This window comes from Hordeum vulgare, chromosome 1H (assembly GCF_904849725.1).
Source record: "Hordeum vulgare subsp. vulgare chromosome 1H, MorexV3_pseudomolecules_assembly, whole genome shotgun sequence".
NCBI lineage: Eukaryota > Viridiplantae > Streptophyta > Magnoliopsida > Poales > Poaceae > Hordeum > Hordeum vulgare.
This window is the reverse complement of record NC_058518.1, coordinates 156,070,790-156,083,222: the sequence shown is the minus strand read 5'-3', so window position 1 is coordinate 156,083,222 and position 12,433 is coordinate 156,070,790.

Sequence of the window (12,433 nt, the reverse complement as noted above, 5' to 3'; positions counted from 1 at the left end):
ACTGCGCTCTGGGCGTGCTACAGGGAGTCACCGAGGTGGGGGCGATGCCCTCGGCCAGTTCTAGCCTCCCCCGAGATGTCCAACCTCTTCCCCGACAACCCTTCTGCGTCGAGCAGGCCTCAGGGCCCCTCCTCTCTCACGCTAGAGCTCGCGCGACGCGTGCCCGCGCGCACGAGAACCGACCAAGGTTGCGCGACCATGAATGCTCGACTCCTCTCTCTCTCTCTCTCTCTCTGCTGCTGCAGAGGGTTCGGGCAGTCCAAAACCATGCCTTGAGACCGTGGTTTTGACCCCAGCCTCTCTCTGCACCCCCATGCGCGCCACGGTGAGTCACCGGCGCTTCCGAATCTGCTCACCGTCGCAGGCCTATAAATAGCCCTCCCCCTCGCTCTAGCACCCCTCAGATAGCTTCACCATGATCACTAGTACCTCCCTAGCCACCCCAGCAAACCTGCAGAGCCCCGGTGCTCGAGATCGACCGAGGCCCCTCCGCCTCGCAGCTCCGGTCGATCTCCGGCTACACGACGGCTCCTGCGCCCCTCGGCCCACCAAACTAACCCTCTCGATCCCATGAAGCTTTCCCCCAACTCGCCCGAGCTTTTTTGTGCCTCTAGCCACCCCCTCGACCACCTCCCGAAACTCCTCCGCCATGGCCTCCTCGTCGCCGGCGAACCCCTGCCTCCCCGTCGTTGTTTCGACCACCAGCAGGTAGGCGACAGTAAGGCGAACCCATTCATGTGCTCGTTGGGGCCTGAGTGCATAGGCAACCTCGTCGCCGTCCTCCTCCTCCTCTCTGGCCATAGGTAGGAGACGACCCCGACAGGTGTGCCCCACCTGTCGGTGGCCCAGCCTCCTCCACCGCGCTGACCTTGGCCGCTGACAGCAGGGCCCCGCGCGTCAGGTTCAAACCTGACGGCGCGCGCGCGTGGGCAGGCTGTCGGCTGGCCATGGGCCAGCCCAGCTCTGGGTCGAGCCAGGCCGGGAGTTAGCTTGTTTTTCTTTTATTTTTAAACCCTGGTTTCTAAGATTTTTATAAAAAACATTTAACCACTGTAAAAATATGATTCTTCCACTGTTATTCTTCTAAAAATGTGTAGTATTTATTAATATGTTTGGATGAATTTTTCCAACAACTATTCTATTTTACAATAATAAAAAGGACTAAATTGAAATAGTTTTTTGCTTTTGTTTGGTTGATTTCAAAAATATTCCTTCAAGGAAAACTAAGGCAAATATTTTTTAAATGATACCTTAGATTTATCAGTAATAGAGAACATTTTTTTAAATGACTTTGTGGTCTGTTTATGTGTGAGCTATTTCTTATTTACTGTTTTATCGACGATAGAAAATCCGTGTGACGAGGGAATCGGATCGGAAGACCTCGAAGACCCCGGATACTTAGCTGACCAAGGCAAGCAACCCTTTGACCATGACTGAGCATATGTTACTTTGCAGGTTAAAATAGCAAGTATTCCTGTTGCATATGATCATAAGTGCCGGTAATCATTTGATATGATTTTACCGAAGGCTCCCCCAGAGCACCTGCATTGAGCTTGACTCTACCCCTTGAGGGTCCTGCTACCATGTTGACAAGTAAAGATAGAAGTAGTATTATCATGAGCATGTTGTTGACATAAAGCAAGAGTTTATGAAAACCCCGTCGGGTGCCACTAATGCCCGAGGGTGATGATGAGATAGGTGGCCATTTTTGGTGAAGTGATGCACCCTGGGTTTGTGTGAGTATGGTTTCGGAAATGGGAATAGATTTATGATGTCTCGACCATCCCAACCTTACCAGTACGACCACGTTACCCCTTATGGGACGGGGCTATGTTAATTACTCTGGTCGGTGCTAGCAAAGAGCCACATTACTAGTGGCGGGAGTGATGTGTGGTCACTCTCGTGATGGGGTCGTGCCGGGTAGGACGACTATGCCATTTTTATGAGTTCCAGTCACACCGTTGGTCCCCGCATGGTTGGTACTGTCGAGAGTTGGTGCTCGTAAGAAGTACAACATGTGGGCTGGGTACCAATCGAGTGGACCTCTTTGTCTAGTATCGCCAAGGGAAAGGCAGTGATCGGGTACTTACCTCGGGTATGTGATATACCGCGAGTCGTGGATGACACGGAAGTTTCCTGGATCTCGTGGGTCCAGCATACTACCTCTGCAGAGTGTAAACTATTCGAATAGTCGTGTCCACGGTCAAGGATAGTTGGGTAATCATGCGTAAACTACGTCCAGTTATTTCCGCATAAACCAAGTGTGAGTGTGTGTGTGGTTTTGAGAAAGACGTTGATATGATAGCAATGATATGACCAAGTTCGGGGACTTGGCATATAGGGTGAACCCGGATGGTTCAGCCCTCGACAGATATATTGATATGTGTAACCTGTTCTTCTAGAGTAATTCTTTAACTTGATGCATATTCATGATCATTCCACCCAAATGAGTTACACTAAAGATGCATGATATTGTTATCCTTCACTTTCGTTGATTATATCATGGGATGTTTGCGAGTACATTCAAAGTACTCATTGGCTTGCCACTGGTTCTGTTATTGATCAGACATGGAAGGACCGGAGTTTGGAGATGAGTACGTCTTCGGAGACGCCCCTGCGAACTAGGACGCTTCCAAGTCAGAATGCATGTCGGTGTAGGCTTGATGGCATGGGCACCCGCTTAGCCCTTTGTTTTCCGCTATTAGAGTATCCGAGTGATTTGGCCTTAGGCCCTGTCTTGTGAACTTGACCCTTCGGTCATGTGTTGTAATAATCGGTACTTGGATGTAAGACTCTTTTATTCGGTATCTGTGTTCGGTGAGCATTGATCTCTGGGATCGCTGAGCACGGCGGTTTTCGACTTGTAAGTCGGGGTCCCCATAGAGCTGGTATCAGAGATGTCCTGACTATAGGAAGCCTTAGGTAGCATGGATGATAGCCGAAACGATTAGTGCACATAAGATTGACCCAAGAACCGCATCCACTACATATTTCTAACCCTCTCCTCTACACCTTGTAGATGGCCGCCGTACCCGAGATGCTTCTGGAAACGGGCTTTCCCTGTGCTTTTGAGTGATAGCCTCGAGAAGTGTCAAGTGCGTCGCACGCCCATCTTCATCTACCACGAACACTGGGTCAACGCCGACACCAAGGAGTATCACGTGGACGTGATAGTGAAGGCTAACGACTCCCCAACTATATGGTTCTTGGAAGGGCCACAGATGGAGGATCTGATGTTGGCTGTGGAGACTGCAGCACGAGAGGCACTCGTGCGACTCGGCGACAACCTTCCTGAGATGGCAGACGAGCCAGCTACTCGTCACCTACCCTTTGTTAAAGATAAGGTAGATGGGAGTTGGACACTCAACCCCTCATCCGAGGACGGGACGCCATTAAGGTTTCAGACCTACTTCAGTCTCTCCTCAGACACCTTGACGCACCTTTTGATCAAGGAGTCGACTAGGATCCGCCAAGAGCTGCACCAACTCAAGGACCTACTTCGTATGGAGAAGATGAAGAACCACAAGGTGAAGAAAGAAGGAGCACCCGTAATATCACCTCGCTTTGCTTTCCGAGGAGGAATACCCCCGCTTCAGGTCATTCCTCTTCAGAGTCGTCGCTTAACCGCAGAAGAGTACACCGAACTCTTCGCTACCTCGCCAACCAAGAGACGTCGAGATGGTCCGCTTCCTTCCCCTACTCCCTCAAGGAAGGGAAGCACTAATGAAGATGAAGATAGAGAGGAAGATGAAGACGAAGATCCCACAGAGCCGGCTTATGAGACCGCACAGTCAATCGCATAGCAGCATAGGATGTACCGAGCGTAGGAGTTCTTGTGTCAGGATTTTATGACCCCGGACGTTGTGTGAACCTGTTGGATGCAAGTCGCATTCTGCCTTATGCAACTTGTGAGCGACTACATCACTTGTTTTAAATTTAATGCAGTAGTTCTTTTCAAAACCATTGTCATAAAAATCTTGCACACTAGCACGACACCATACCCCCCTCTTTACTAGAACGTCATCCCTTTCGAGTATAACTAGTTTGGCAAAAATTGACGTGTCTGCTCCCCTGACAAGATGGTGAATGCAACTCGCAACAGCACCTTCGGCAACCCCAGCTCTGCCTCTTCAGGACAGTAGAAGGGAACTGGAGGGGAAGCTCAAGCTGGAGATCACCACGCGCAGCAAGACGATGTTCCACCGCCACCACCTCCCCCTGAAAGCTTGACCATGGCTCAGTTCCTTCTAGCTCTTCGAGAGGAGCGTCAAGCCAACAATGCCGCTATCCGGCAGCTGGCTCAAATCTTGGTGAACCACCCGTCGCAGAACAGGAATGGCAACGGTCGCTCAACTCCCTCTGAGTTTATGCGGACTACACCACCCATATTCACGGAGATGACTGAACCCTTGGATGCCGATGACTGGATCCACACTATTGAAGACCTTCTCACACTGGTCAAGTGCACTGATGACAACGAGAAAGTCCTCTATGCAATCCACAGTCTCGGAGGCACAGCCAGAGCCTGGTGGGATGGATTTCAGATCATGCGAGCCGGGCAAGTCATCACTTGGGCCATGTTCGAGGATTGATTCCGCGCCGCTCACATTCCTCCAGGAATGATGACCCTTAAGAAGCGGGAATTCCGAGCCTTAAGGCAAGGCAGTGGATTTGTCAAGGAGTATTTACAAAAGTTCAACCTCATATCAAGATACGCACCTGAAGACGTCAGCACTGAGGCTGCCAAAGTGGAACGTTTTATGAAGGACTGCAGCAGTCACTCCAGTATCAGCTGGTTGTTTGTGAATGTCGGACCTTCAGTGACCTGGTTAATAAGGCTCTTATGTTGGAAGACAAGCGTCGTGCATTGGACGACACCCATAAACGCAAGCTAATGGGTAGTGGAGGACCGATTAGCTCGAAACCACGACCATGGCAGTCAGCCCCGGCAAGACCCAACTATCAGCAGCAGCAATACAAGCATCCGACATTTCGCGAGAATTACCAACCTCAGCAGCAAGTCAAGGCCAAACTAGCAAGCACTCCGCCAAACAACGGTGGGGGCAAGACCAACCTTCCAGCGCAAGTTACCTATTTTGGGTGTGGACAAACAGGGCACTATTCCAGGCAGTGCCCCAACAAGAAACCCGATGCTCCGCGCCCCAAGGAGCCAAATCCAGGCCAAGGAGCACCAGGCAGGAACCAGGCTCCCCGCAGTCAGCAGTATCACAGCAAGGGGCGGATTAATCATATTTCCGCAGAAGAGGCACAGGAAGAGCCGGACTGCATTCTGGGTACGTTCCTCGTCAACTCTACCCCAGCAACAGTATTGTTTGATTGTGGTGCTTCGCATTCCTTTTTACACAAAAGTTTGCGGAAAAGTGTGGTATAGAACCTACCTTGCTCCGTGGGCATATGGCAATTCAAACCCCGGGAGCAGTTTTGAGGACCAACCTAGGGTGTAGGAAGGTCGGGATAGTTATCAATGGGACGAGCTTCTCAGCGGATCTCATTGTGCTTAAGTCGCAAGGCCTAGAAGTAATTCTCGGCGTGGACTGGTTGGCCAAGCATCAGAGTATCTTGGACAGTGCTAACAGGGCCATTACCATGACAAGTGACCAAGGGGTCAAAGTCAAGTATGTCTCTTTGCCAGTACCCACTCGAGTGCCGCGAGTTAACAGCCTATCAGAGGAAGGACTCGACCCAGTGCCAATAGTATGTGAATACCCGGACATCTTTCCCGATGAGCTACCAGGGATGCCTCCTGACCGAGACATCGAGTTCATCATCAAACTCATGCCCGGATCAAGGCCTATCTATAAGAAGCCTTACAGGATGGGATCCGAAGAGCTAGCGGAGTTGAAGAAGCAACTGGATGAGCAACTCAGGAAAGGGTTTATTCGTCCGAGTGCGTCGCCTTGGGGATCACCTGTTCTCTTCGTGTCCAAGAAGGATGGGACAATCCGACTTTGCGTCGATTACCGTTCTCTCAATGAGGTCACGATCAAGAACAAGTACCCACTCCCCAAGACCGAAGACTTGTTCGACCAGCTAAATGGAGCTAAGGTATTCTCCAAGATCAACCTCCGATCTGGATATTACCAACTAAAGATTCGACCCGAAGACATACCGAAGATGGCATTTGTGACCCGGTACGGTCTGTACGAATGCACTGTCATGTCCTTTGGATTGACGAATGCCCCAGCTTACTTCATGTACCTTATGAATAAGGTCTTCATGGAATACCTGGACAAGTTTGTCGTCGTATTCATTGATGACATATTAATCTTTTCCAAGTCTGAAGAAGAGCATGAGCAACACTTGAGGTTAGTATTGGAGAAGCTTCGAGAGCACCAACTATATGCCAAGTTCAGCAAATGCCAGTTTTGGCTGAACGAAGTTGGATTCCTGGGTCATACCATGAGAGCAAGTGGATTGGCAGTTGATCCCTCTAAGATTACCACGGTAACCAACTGGGAATCGCCAATCGACGTGAAGGAAGTCAGGAGCTTCCTCGGACTCACGGGATATTACCGCAAGTTTGTAGAAGGATTCTCCCGCATCGCGCGACCTATGACTCAGCTCTTGAAGAAAGGCAGGAAATTCGAATGGACACCGGAATGTGAGGCAAGCTTCCAAGAGTTGAAGAAGAGGCTAACCACCGCCCCGGTATTGGCCACTCCAGATATCAGCAAGGAGTTCGTGATATATTGCGATGCCTCAAGGACCGGGCTAGGTGGGGTTCTAATGCAGCATGGCAGAGTCGTGGCATACTTGTCCCGGCAACTGCGCCCGCATGAGGAAAACTATGCCACCCATGATCTCGAGTTGGCAGCAGTAGTGCATGCTCTGAAGACATGGCGACATTACCTTCTGGGGGAGCGATGTGAAATATACACCGACCACAAGAATCTAATGTATATATTCACCCAAAGGGAATTGAATATGAGGCAACGGAGATGGTTGGAGTTAATCAAGGACTATGACCTCAGCATTCAATATCACCCCGGTAAGGCTAATGTAGTGGCTGATGCCTTGAGCTGGAAGACCAGCACCTTAAACGTCATGCTTAAGGAAAGGCAGCCCACCTTATATGAAGAATTGGAGAACTTCGGGTTGGGACTAGTGGAATCTGGATTCCTAGAAAACCTCGAAGTCAAACCAACGCTAGAACACGACATCAAGGGAGCCCAGAAGGGTCACAAGAGCATTGAAGGTATCAAGAAGAAGATTCAAGAAGGCAAGGCCCGAGGATTCTTGGAGGATGATCAAGGAGTGGTGTGGTTTGGGAAACGTTTATGCGTACCCAACAAAGCTGAACTCAAGGATTTAATCCTACGGGAAGCACATGATACACCCTACTCCATTCACCCCGATGGTACCAAGATGTATCAAGATCTCCGAGGAAGATTTTGGTGGCACGGCATGAAGAGGGAGGTTGCGACGTATGTGGCCAAGTGCGTTGTGTGCCAGCAAGTTAAGGCTGAGCATCAACGACCCGTAGGGCTGCTACAACCTCTCAAGGTGCCGGAATGGAAGTGGGACAAGGTAGGGATGGATTTTATTACCGGCTTACCAAGGTCTAGCAAGGGCCATAACTCGATATGGGTTGTTGTCGACCATTTGACCAAAGTGGCCCATTTCATCCCTGTCAACACCATATATGACGGGAACAAGCTGGCTAGTCTCTATATCGAGCGCATAGTAAGCCTTCGTGGAGTTCCCAAGGAGATTGTATCTGACCGAGGCACGCAGTTCACCTCAAGGTTTTGGAGGAAACTTCAAGAGGCCCTCGGTACCATGCTCTCTTTTAGCACCGCCTTCCACCCGCACACGGGAGGACAGATGGAAAGGGTGAATTAGATACTCGAAGATATGCTCCGCGCATGCGTCCTAGCGCACGGAGCCAAATGGGAAGACTGTCTATCGTTCGCTGAGTTTTCATACAACAACAACTACCAGGCTAGGCTCCAGATGGCCCTGTTCAAAGTACTGTACAGACGGAAATGCGGCACCTCGCTCAATTGGTTTGAAACCGGAGACGGGCTTAATATCGGACCAGAAGTTTTGCACAGGGCAGAAAAGAAGGTGCAACTAGTCCAAGAAAAATCTGAAAGCAGCCAAGTCATGACAAAAGAGTTATGCGGACTCTCGCCATAGGGATGTGGAGTTCAATATCGGAGACCTAGTGTACCTCCGTGTCACACCTCTCAAGGGAACCAAGCGTTTCCACATTAAGGGGAAACTCGCTCCTAGGTTCATTGGGCCATTTAAGATCATGGCAAGGCGTGGAGAGGTCGCTTATCAGTTGGAGTTACCTCCGCAACTTTCGGGTGTGCACAACGTTTTCCACGTGTCACAACTTCGGAAGTGTCTCCAAGCGCCAAGTCGTTTTGATCCTTACAAGGACATTGATCACCAGGCCATTGACCTTCAGTCTGATCTCACCTACCGCGAGAGGCCCATTCACATACTCGACGAAGCAGAAAGATGCACCAGGAGCCGCACTATCAAGTATTTCAAAGTTCAATGGAGCAACCACACCGAAGCCGAAGCTACATGGGAGCGTGAAGACTATCTCCGATCTGAGTTTCCACACCTTTTTAGCACCTAGCTTAGGAATCTTGGGGACGAGATTCTTGTCAGGGGGATAGTTCTGTCACACCCTGTTTTTGCTACCACTTGTCTGTATTGTGAAATTCTAAGCTTGTTAAAACTTAAAAAAAAACTAATGTTGTGAGTGCCATGATTGACATTGTATGCTTGTACGCTTGATCATGTGAGGATTAAAACCCTAAAGTCTTTGGTATTATACTGATTTCCAAAAACCCTTGCTTATTTCTAACCAAGGTAAAACCTACCTTAAATTGCACTACATGTCCTTGATAGCAAGCAGTGCTTCTACTCATATTTGGTAATCTGATTTTAACCTATCCTTATATTTCAAAACCACAAAAATAATTATTTTTGTGATTATTTTCCTAATTAAATAACTTGTCCATTTCTAAAGCCAAAATTGGTATTCCAACATGGAAAAATACTTTTCTTCTTTAGAAAAATCTAATTAAATTTAGAGATGATCAGAGGGACATATATTTTCCATACATAGGATTTTAAACCCCATTTTATACTATATTTATTGATTAAAACTATAAAAGATATTTTTGTCTGTTTTGGCATTTTGAAATATTTCCAAAGGAAATATTCTCAATAAATTCCTAGAAAATTTCAGTGATATCCCTAAGCCTTGTTTGGTGTCCACATAAAGTTTCACCTTGATCAAAGGTGAATAAGGACCCCAAATAACCCAAAACCCCTATCTGTCCAGAATCAATTAGAGGAACTCTACATAGCAAAGTTTGTCCAATGATGCTAAAACTTTGCAGGAGTGCCTAATACCTCAAATGAGGGTTCCACACAAAAAATGGGATTTGTGGGACTTAGTTTGCCCACACTCCCTTTGGAAGGGACATATCTGGTCATATTGGAGTGTTTTCAAGTTTACAAAGCTAAACTTGTCCTTTGGAGCTCAAAATTGGTGAAACTCCATGGTTTACCACCAAACCCAAACCTGTTAAGTTGCAGCACCAGTGGTGGGGTGCAACCCCCTTAAGCCAGTGTCGAACACCTTCTGACTGATAGGAAAAAGCCACCTTAGCCACAGCTAAACCAAACCCCTTTGCTTCAAACTCATAGATTAAGTGGCCAACACCTGTGTCTAACCCCAGTCAAATGGCCCCTCACTAGTTCAAAGTGGAAAGGGCAAAAACCCCAATTTAGATCTCAGTTCATGACTGACAGCACCAGTATTTCTTGGCTCCCTTGACGAGTCGAAGCTCCCACAAGAACCAAACGGCTAGCCACACCCCCAGCCAGTGCCAGGAGATGCTAGACACGTCCAAAGTGCCTCAGAGCGCACCAGCATGCTGTGGCATGCCAAAACTGAGCTCTGGGCGCGCTACAGGGAGTCACCGAGGTGGAGGCGACGCCCTCAGCCAGTTCCAGCCTCCCCCGAGATGTCCAACCTCTTCCCCGACAACCCTTCTGCGTCGAGGAAGCCTCAGGGCCCCTCCTCTCCCGCGCTAGAGCTCGCGCGACGCGTGCCCGCGCGCACCAGAACCGGCCAAGGTTGCGAGGCCATGAATGCTCGACTCCTCTCTCTCTCTCTGTTGCAGAGGGTTCGGGCAGTCCAAAACCACATCCTGAGACCGTGGTTTCGACCCCAGCCTCTCTCTGCACCCCCATGCCCGCAACGGTGAATCACCGGCGCTTCCGAATCTGCTCACCGTCGCGGGCCTATAAATAGCCCTCCCCCTCGCTCCAGCACCCCTCAGATTGCTTCACCATGATCACTAGTACCTCCCTAGCCACCCCAGCAAACCAGCAGAGCCCCGGTGCTCGAGATCGACCGAGGCCCCTCTGCCTCGGAGCTCCGGTCGATCTCTGGCTACACGACGGCTCCGGCGCCCCTCGACCCACCAAACTAACCTCTCGATCCAAGGAAGCTCTCCCCCAACTCGACCGAGCTTTTCTGTGTCTCTAGCCACCCGCCCGACCACCTCCCGAAACTCCTCCGCCACGGCCTCCTCATCGTCGGCGAACCCCTGCCTCCCCGTCGTTTATTCGACCACCAGCAGGTAGGCGACAGTAAGGCGAACACATTCATGTGCTTGTTGGGGCATGAGCGCGTCGGCAACCTCGTCGGCATCCTCCTCCTCCTCTCTGGCCAGAGGTAGGAGACGACCCCGACACATGTGCCCCACCTGTCCGTGGCCCAGCCTCCTCCCCCGCGCTGACCTCGGCCGCTGACCGCAGGGCCCCGCGCGTCAGGTTTAAACCTGACGAAGCGCGCGCCCGGGCAGGCTGTCGACTGGCCATGGGCCAGCCCAGCTCTGGGCCGAGCTAGGCCATGAGTTAGCCTATTTTTCTTTTATTTTTAAACCCTGGTTTCTAAGATTTTTATAAAAAACATTTAACCACTGTAAAAATATGGTTCTTCCACTGTTATTCTTCTAAAAATGTGTAGTATTTATTAATATGTTTGGATGAATTTTTCCAACAACTATTCTATTTTACAATAATAAAAAGGACTAAATTGAAATAGTTTTGCTTCTGTTTGGTTGATTTCAAAAATATTCCTTCAAGGAAAACTAAGGCAAATATTTTTAAAATGATACCTTAGGTTTATCAGTAATAGAGAACATTTTTTAAATGACTTTGTGGTCTGTTTCTGTGTGAGCTATTTCTTATTTACTGTTTTATCGACGATAGAAAATCCGTGTGACGAGGGAATCGGAGCGGAAGACCTCGAAGACCCCGGATACTTAGCTGACCAAGGCAAGCAGCCCTTTGACCATGACTGAGCATATGTTACTTTGCATGTTAAAATAGCAAGTATTCCCGTTGCATATGATCATAAGTGTCGGTAATCATTTGATATGATTTTACCGAAGGCTCCCCCGGAGCACTTGCATTGAGCTTGACTCTACCCCTTGAGGGTCCTGTTAATACCATGTTGACAAGTAAAGATAGAAGTAGTATTATCATGAGCATGTAGTTGACATAAAGCAAGAGTTTATGAAAACCCCGTCGGGTGCCACTAATGCCCGAGGGTGATGATGAGATAGGTGGACACTTTTGGTGAAGTGATGCACCCGGTGTTTGTGTGAGTATGGTTTCAGAAATGGGAATAGATTTATGATGTGTCGACCGTCCCAACCTTACTAGTACGACCACGTTACCCCTTATGGGACGGCGCTATGTTAATTACTCTGGTCGATGCTAGCAAAGAGCCACATTACTAGTGGCGGGAGTGATGTGTGGTCACTCTCGTGATGGGGTCATGCCGGGTAGGACGACTATGCCATTTTTATGAGTTCCAGTCACACCGTTGGTCCCCGCATGGTTGGTACTGTCCAGAGTTGGTGCTCGTAAGACGTACAACATGTGGGCTGGGTACCAATCGAGTGGACCTCTTTGTCTAGTATCGTCAGGGGAAAGGCATTGATCGGGTACTTACCTCTGGTATGTGATATACCGCGAGTCGTGGATGACATGAAAGTTTCCCGGATCTCGTGGGTCCAGCGTACTACCTCTGCAGAGTGTAAACTATTCGAATAGTCGTGTCCACGGTCAAGGATAGTTGGGTAATCCTGCTTAAACTACGTCCAGTTATTTCCGCATAAACCAAGTGTGAGTGTGTGTGTGGTGTTGAGAAAGACGTTGCTATGATAGCAATGATATGACCAAGTTCGGTGACTTGGCATATAGGGTGAACCCGGATGGTTCAGCCCTCGACAGATATATTGATATCTGTAACCTGTTCTTCTAGAGTAATTCTTTAACTTGATGCATATTCATGATCATTCCACCCAAATGAGTTACACTAAAGATGCATGATATTGTTACCCTTCACTTTCGTTGATTATATCAT